General features: G+C 38.2%; 2 non-coding genes across 2 annotated transcripts; one reads left to right on the top strand and one right to left on the bottom strand.

Annotated features, from left to right (window-relative positions):
- Positions 1-2,447: 2,447 nt before the first annotated feature.
- On the top strand, positions 2,448-2,555 carry LOC141636073 (small nucleolar RNA R71). Its single transcript, XR_012540711.1, has one exon. It is a non-coding gene; the product is annotated as a small nucleolar RNA R71 (small nucleolar RNA).
- Positions 2,556-7,903: 5,348 nt separating this feature from the next.
- LOC141635137 (small nucleolar RNA R71) lies at positions 7,904-8,010 on the bottom strand. The gene has a single exon (XR_012539841.1). It is a non-coding gene; the product is annotated as a small nucleolar RNA R71 (small nucleolar RNA).
- Between the last annotated feature and the right edge of the window lie 685 nt (positions 8,011-8,695).

Genomic DNA, 8,695 nt, shown 5'->3' with positions numbered 1-8,695 from the left:
CCGTATCATTCTTTCTTCATTTCTTTGTTCAACATTGTGGGTGCACTATGAAGGCTTGGTTTGCCTAGGAATTTCCTATCCCCACACTAAATCAGACACTACACATCGAAACACATTAAAATACCTCCCTCACTTTCTCTCATAATGAAAATCTTGAACAAAATATGAAATTGCAATTCCAAAATTTGACAAGAATGCAATAAATGAAATAAAATGCTAGTTAAAGGGTTAGAATGTTTACAAATGGTGGTTTAGGGAGGACTTCACCAAACTCCCATTCTTGAATGAGATGTTAAGGGGGCAAAGCCAAGGTGTTGTTGATGTTGCTCAACACCTTGTAGAAGTAATCGAAGGCTTGTTCATTTTCATTGTAAAGATCTTGCATAGACCTTTTCACATTGTGTTCTTCATGGTGGTGATGACTTAAGTCAAGATGATAACAAGGATCACCAAAGCCTTGGTCTAAGGTCATAGCATTGCCGATGTAGGGATTGACTAATCCTTCAAATTCGTCATCCCATATACCACAAACTTCATCTACTTGCTCCCCAATGGTATCATAAGTTGACAAGAGCAACTCCTCTTTCTTGTTGTCACGACCAATGAGGCCTTCTTCCTTTCTTGTCATGATTGGTGGTGAGCTATTCAAGCTCTCATTGTCGTTGAAATTTCCTTGCTCTGAGGATAGAGCATCTTTAAGATTATCCACTTTCTTCTTCCATATGGGTGGTGATTCTTTACCCATAGCTTGATCTTTGCATTGAGATGCCAACTTCTTCCTATCACTTTCTCGGCTATAATGGTCGATCGTGAAACATGGCTCATGTAGTCCGGGAGCTCTCATTGTTTTGTCAAGGTTGAAAGTGATTGTCTCATCCCCCACTTCAAGTGTGAGCTCTCCATGTTTCACATCAATTACCACTCCCGCGGTGTGCAAGAAAGGTCTTCCTTAAATGATTAGAATGTTGGAATCCTCCTCCATGTCTACAATAACAAAGTCTACCGGAATGAAGAATTTGCCAATTCTCACGGGTACATCTTCCCATACTCCTAAAGGTAACTTTGTTGATCGATCCGCCATTTGAAGCGTGATGTTGGTGCACTTGAGTTCTCCCATTCCTAGACTCTTGCATACCGAGTATGGCATGACACTTACACTTGCTCCAAGGTCACATAATGCTTTGTTGATTGTAGTGTCGCCAATGGTGCATGGAATAGAAAAACTTCCCGGATCTTTGAGTTTTGGAGGGGAACTCCCTTGTAGAATAACACTACTCACTTTGGTAAAGGCAATAGTCTCTAGCTTTCGGATGGATTTCTTCTTGTTAAGAATGTCTTTCATGTATTTTGCATAGGCCGAAACATAATTGATCAATTCCGTGAATGGGATTGAGACTTCTATGTTCTTCACAATCTCCATGAACTTTCCAAGTTTTTCATCAAACTTAGGCTTAACTTGATGACTTTGAAATAGAAGTCTAATCACAATAGGCTCTTTTTCTTTATCCTTCTCTTCACTCTTCTTCTTTGAAAATTGGTGGCGGGTTCTTCTTTCTTAGAGTTCTCCACAACTCTTTGCTTGTCACTAGCATTCTGACATCTTCATCAATTGGCCTCTTTGGCCCTTCATATCTTGTACCACTTCTTAAATGGATGGCATTCCCCATTTCATGTCTAGGGGGATTACCTTGAGGCGGTAATTACCCCTTTTGTCTTTGAGAGTTTGAAGATGTTAATTGAGTCATTTGAGTTTCTAGCATCTTGGTGTGGGCTAGTATGTTGTTGATGGTAATGTCTTTTGCTTGGCTATCTTTTTGCACTTGGGTGAAAAATTCTTGTTCATTCTTTTGTATTTGGAGGACCTCTTTTTGAACATCAAAGCTTTGGTCTTTGAGCTTAATTTCTCATTGGAGGTGGGGTGTATATTGGTTGAGGGTTTTGAACATTTTGGCTCTTGTATGAAAGATTTGGTTGGAATTTGGTATTCTCATTGTAATAGTTGGAATAAGGGGTGCCACTTTTGTATGCTTGGAAAGCATTCACTTGTTCCCTTTACATTCACTTTGGTCATGTCCCAAAGTTCCACAACTCTCACTTACTCTACTTGGAATTGAGGATGATGCCACCATAGCATTAACATGTTGTTTGGGTGATTTGGAAGCTTCATCAAGCTTAGCCATGGCCTTCTCAAACTTCAAATTGATGGTGTCAATATGAGCACTTAGTTGAGCACCCAATTGAGTGATGGAATCTACCTCATGCTTTCCTCCTCTAGTAGCCTTTCGAGGCCTACTATATTGTGAATTATGAACCGCCATCTCTTCGATTTTAGCCCATGTTTGATTGTCATCAACTTGGGTGAACATTTCATTGGATCCCATATTGAGAATGTTGCGGGAGTCTTCATATAAACCATTCCAAAATTGTTGCACAAGGAACCACTCACTAAGTCTATGGTGTGGACAAGAACGACAAGTGTCCTTAAATCTCTCTCATGCTTCATATAATGATTCCTAATCTCTTTGCTTAAACCCGGTGATTTGGGCTCTCAACATGTTAATCTTCTCCGGAGGATAGAATTTCTTGTAAAAAGCAAGTGCTAGCTTCTTCCATGAGTCAATCCCAAGGGTAGCCTTGTCTAGGCTCTTCAACCATTGCTTTGCGGTACCAATTAAACAAAAAGGAAATAATACCCATCGGATTTGGTCTTCAGTAACTCCGGTTTGAGAAATCGCATCACAATAGTCACAAAAAGTCTCCATATGTGAATGAGGATCTTCACTAGGCATCCCTCTAAATTGACTTCTCTCAACTAGTTGTATGAATGCAGATTTAGCAATGAAATTACCGGTTAAATGTGGTGCTGTAGGAGTACCATTTGGTAGGTTCTCCTCAGTTGGTACGGAATGTGATGAAAATTTAGGCATTGTGGGTTGATTTTGTGGTGGGTTTTGTATTGGGTTATCCTCTCCTTCTCTTGCAAAAGGGTTGGTGAACTCAATGTTATTTGGTTGAATGTCCACAATCTCTCCAATACCTACAACTCTTGAAGTACCTCTAGCAACTCTTCTATTGTTGGTTAAGGTTCTTTCAATCTCGAAATAAATAGGTAATAAATTACCTTGTGATCTCCTAGTCATGCAAAATATCAAACAACTTGAAAACAATTATAACAACCTTGAGGAGACTGACTTCCCCAAGGTAAAGAAAGACACAACTAAAAACAATTAATGAAAATCAAATCCATTTAACACCGTCCCCGGCAACAGCACCATTTTTGGTTCGGTTTCAAACTCGTCGTCAAAAGCTACCAACCAAAACAATATTTATAACTTTACAAACTAGTCTTAGGAAGGAGGTAAGTAAAGGTCGAATCCCAAGGGACGGGTATTGATGTAGGATTCTCAATTGCAAATAGCTATGTCTTGGGGTGTCACAATTTGGGTTGAGGTGATGTGTAATCTAAACTAATCAACAATATGAAAGTAAAGTAATGAAAGCAAAGCAAGGCAATTAAAAGGAGTTGTAAACAATTGATTAAAGGCACTAGGGTGTCATGGGTTCATAGAGGATTCATGGGAGTTTGATCATACAAACATGTTCTCAATTATATAACAAGCACTTATTGTTGTTATGGGATCAAGTTAGTGTATATCTTACAATCCCTAAGAAGGTTTGGGTCCCGGAGCTGAATCGATTAGATTGTACAACACCTACAAGTCGACTTAATCCTTCCTATTCAACTTTATGCATGGTCTAATGAGGCCTCGAGTTGGTTTATAAGCTTACAAACCCCATTAAATAGATAGGTGATGGATCAAAAAATAAAAGGATTCATAGGCTCGCATTTCATCAAACATAACATGTGCATAAGTTGAAATCACAACAAGCAAGCAATTTAATTATGAAAACATATTAGATTAAGCATAGATCAATCCCTATGTTTGTTTCCCCTAATTCCCCACTAACCCTAGCTAAGGAAACTACTCACTCATGATCAAGTTTAGCATGCTAATAAGGTTGTCAATCATACTAATAAAGCAAAACATGATGAATAAAAGAAAATGATTAACAATACTTAAAAAAGATTAAGAGAGAATTATACCTATGAAGATGATTCCAAATAATAAAGCAAAGAATAATAGAAGTACTTGATGATTGATGGAAGGTTGTCAATCGTCCAAATAAACCCAAATAATCTTCTAATTACCCAAAATAAAGGAAGAACAATAGAGAAATTAAGGAAAGATTAAGATGTGATTAATATTGAGAAATGTATTACAACTAAATTAAGACTAATTTGAGAGAATTATAACTTGATTAAGAGATGGTTACGAAGTGATTAAGAGAGATGATAAGAGTTGATTAAGGGATGATGCTAATCTAGGTAGTACAAAGGGGTATTTATACTAAAGATTAGGTACAAGGATTAGGGTTACTCATGGCTTAAATGACTATTGAGACCCTAAGAAAAGTTGCGGAAATGCTACTCCTGAGGGAAATGAGCGGATCCTCCTTGCTAGTCCTGCCTCGGTCCGCTCGTCCCCTGGTATGGCACGGGCTCTTCTGACTTGTGATCCGCTCGGATCCTGGGTGAGACGCTCGGGTCCTGGCACTTCAAGCCGCTCGTCCTAGGGACAAGACGCCTGGATCCTGGTGTTCTGGGACGCTCGGATCGTGCTCGATCCGCTCGGTTTCCTGGACAGAGTGCTTCTCTTCTTTTCCTCCTGAACAATCCGCAAGGATCATGTCGGGGATGCAGGGATCCTTTAATCATTGCCCATTTCACTCTATTATCTACCTAGGCCTCTAGTGTTGGTCTTCTCTTTGATGCTTGGTCATTAGGTGTGATCCATTTAGCTCCATTTTGCCTCATAAATGCAAGGTTAGCAATCCTTTCCTACCAAGGAGACGAAACCTCAAAGAATATGCAAAATGGGAAACTAAAGATAGTAAATGACCCAAATAAGTGCTATAAAGCATAGGAACGAGGTAAATTCGGGGACTAAATGTGCTCAAATATGAGTCACATCAAGTAGAATTAGGTATAACTCTGGATTCTATGTTTTGATTTGGATTCAAAGTGTTAGCGTCACCAGCTATAACTCTAGTTTTCAAATTCTTGTTTTGAGAGGAGGTTGTAGTATCATCAACTACACTCTCAACTCTCTTCCATTTATCATTAAAATATCTTTCTGTAGCCTCAATTTCCTTTTCTTCCTCATCCCTAGATAATAGAAAATCCATTTCATTTTGATCTTCTTCGTCATCCTGTATAGGCTTATCAAAACAATCATTTTCATGAAAGCTTACATGAACACTTTCTTCAACGTATAAAGTCCTTTTATTAAAAACCTTGTATGCCTTACTATGATAAGAATATCCAATAAAGATAGCTTCGTCACTTCTTGAATCAAATTTGCTTAATCTATTTTTCCCATTATTATGAATGAAGCATTTGCTCATGAAGCAACGAAGGCGATGTGATCAATATTTGAGCATACTTAGTCCCCGAATTAGCCTTGTTCCTATGCTTTTTAGTTCATATTTGGGTCATTTACTATCTTTAGTCCTTTGTTTTGCATATTCTTTGAGGTTTTGTTTCCTTGGTAGGAGAGGAGTGCAAACCTTGGATTTTCATGGTAAAATAGAGCTAAATTGATCGAATCTAATGACCAAGCATCAAAGAGAAGAAAAGACTAGAAGGCCTTTGTACATAATGTAGTAGATGGGCAATGATGAATAAGATCCTTGCATCCCCGACAAAATCCCGGAGGATTGTTGGAAGAAGAAAAGAAGAAATGGAAGCTGAGCCAGGATCCGCTCGTCCCACCACTCGGGACGCCCGTCCAGCAGCTCCCCAGGACGCTCGTCCAAACTACTAGGCCGCTCTTCCAGAAGCTCGCCAATCCGCTCGTCCCGACCCTTGGACGCTCAGATTGTACTCCAGAGAGACATGTCCTCTTCCTTATTCCAATGAAGATGCGCATATTTTTAGAAGACTAGCTAAAAGGAGACCCGCATCTTTTCTTGAGAGGAGCAATTCCTCAAGGATTTAATCGTCATTTAAGCCCTTAGTAACCCTAATTTGTGCACCTAATCCCCACTATAAATAACCCATTAGTCTAATTAGATTATCATGCTCTTCTTATCAATCTTTAGTGTAGTTTATATTATTCTAATCTCTCTTTAATCTTGTAATCAACTTCTAATCAAGTATTAATACAAATCTCATTTCCTTAATTTCTTTATTGTTCATCTTTTATTTTGGGTAATTGAAGATTATTTGAGTTTATTGGGAGATTGACAACCTTCCATCAATCATCAAGTACTTCTATTATTCTTTGCATTTTTATTTTGGAATCATCATTAGGTATAATTCCCTTAATCCCTTTTTAATTATTGTTAATCATCTTCATTTATTCATCATGTTTTTCTTTGTTAATATGATTGACAACCTTGTTAACATGTTAAACTTGATAATGAGTGAGTAGTTTCCTTAACTAGGATTAATGGGAAATCAGGAGAAACCAACATGGGGAATAATTCATGCTTAATTTAATATGTTCACATAATTTATTTGCTTGCTTGTTGTGATCTCAACTTATGCACAAGTTATGTTTGATGAAATGCGAGCCAATGAATCCTTGCATTTTTTACCCATCACTTACCTTTTCAATGAGACTTGTAAGACATAAACCAACTCGAGTCTCATTAGACCATGCATATAGTTGAGTATGGAGGATTAAGTCGACTTGTAGGTGTTGTATAATCTAATCGATTCGGCTCCGGGACCCAAACCTTCCTAGGATTGTAAGATATAAACCAACTCGATCCTATCACAACAATAATTGCTTGCTTATAATTTGAGAATATGTTTGTATGATCAATTCCCATGAATCCCCTATGAACCCATGACACCCTAGTGCTTTTAATCAATTGTTTACATCTCATTTTAGTCATCTTGCTTGTTTACTTCTATTGTTATTTAGTTTAGTGATCTTCTTATCTCAACCCAAATTGTGACACCCCTAGACACCACTACTTGCAATCGAAAATCCTACAACAATATCTTTACTTGCCTCTTTACTAGTAGTAGAGTTGTTTATGAAGTTATAAATATTTTTTGGTCTAGGTGCTCCTATCGATAAGTAACCGAAATCTAAGCTAAAAACGGACCGACCAAAAATGGCACCGTTGCCGGGGACGGTGTTAACTTGATTTGATTTTCTTTGATTGTTATTAGTTATGTCTTTCTTTGCCTTGGGGAATTAAAACTCCTCAAGGCTTGTTCTAATTGTTTTCGAGTTGTTTGATATTTTGCATGTCTAGAAGATCACAAGGTAACTTGTTACCCATTAATCACGAAATTGAAAGAACTTTGACAACCAATAGAAGACTTGCTAGAAATACTTTGAGTGGTATTGGTGAGGTTGTAGATATTCAACCAAATACTATTGAGTTCATCAACCCTTTTGCAAGAGAAGGTGAGGAGAACCCAACACAAAATCAAACACACAATCAACCCACAATGCCTAAGTTTTCATCACATTCCGTACCAACCGAGGAGAACCTACCCAATGGTACTCCCACACCACAAGACTTAACCGGAAATTTCATTGCAAAATCCGCATTTATCCAATTAGTCAAAAGAAGCCAATTTAGGGGGATGCCTAGTGAAGAACCTCATTCCCACATGGAAACTTTTTGTGACTATTGTGATGCGATTTCACAAACCGGAGTGACTCAAGACCAAATTCGATGGGTCTTATTTCCTTTTTCTCTAATTGGCACCGCAAAACAATGGTTGAAAAGCCTTGATAAGGCTACTCTTGGAATTGACTCTTGGAAGAAGTTGGCTCTAGCTTTCTACAAAAAATTCTACCCTCCGGAAAAGACTAACATGCTAAGAGCTCAAATTATGGGTTTTAAGCAAAGGGACGAAGAATCTTTGTATGAAGCTTGGGAGCGATTCAAAGGAATTTGTCGCTCATGTCCTCATCATGAACTTAGCGAGTGGTTCTTGGTACAACAATTTTGGAATGGTCTTTATGAAAACTCAAGAAACATTCTCAACATGGGATCAAATGGTATGTTCACCGAAGTTGACGATAATCAAACTTGGAACAAGATTGAGGAAATGGCGGTCCATAATTCACAATATAGTAGACCTCGCAAGGCTACTAGAGGAGGAAAGCATGAATTGGATTCTATTACTCAATTGGGTGCTCAACTTAGTGCTCATATTGATACCATCAACATGAATTTTGAGAAGGCTATAGCTAAGCTTGAAGAAGCCTCAAAATCACCAAAGCATCATGTTAATGCCATGGTGGCATCTTCATCAATCCCAAGTGGGATATGTGAGAATTGTGGAACTTTGGGACATGACCAAAGTGAATGTAGGGGAACAAATGAGCAAGTCAATGCTTTTCAAGCATACAAAAGTGGTACCCCTTATTCCAACTATTACAATGAAAACACCGAATTCCACCCAAATATCTCATACAAAAGCCAAAATGTTCAAAACCCTCAACCAACATACACCCCACCTCCAATGAGAAACCAAAATCAAAGACCCTTTTACAACCAAAACCAAGGTTATCAAAATCAAACTCCATCTAATCAACAAAATGACCAAGGTTTTGATGTTCAAAAAGCGGTCCTCCAAATGCAAAAGAATCATCGGATGGGA

Source organism: Silene latifolia, chromosome Y (assembly GCF_048544455.1).
Source record: "Silene latifolia isolate original U9 population chromosome Y, ASM4854445v1, whole genome shotgun sequence".
Lineage (NCBI taxonomy): Eukaryota > Viridiplantae > Streptophyta > Magnoliopsida > Caryophyllales > Caryophyllaceae > Silene > Silene latifolia.
The sequence above is the reverse complement of the archived record's forward strand: the minus strand, read 5'-3'. Positions and strand labels throughout refer to the sequence as shown.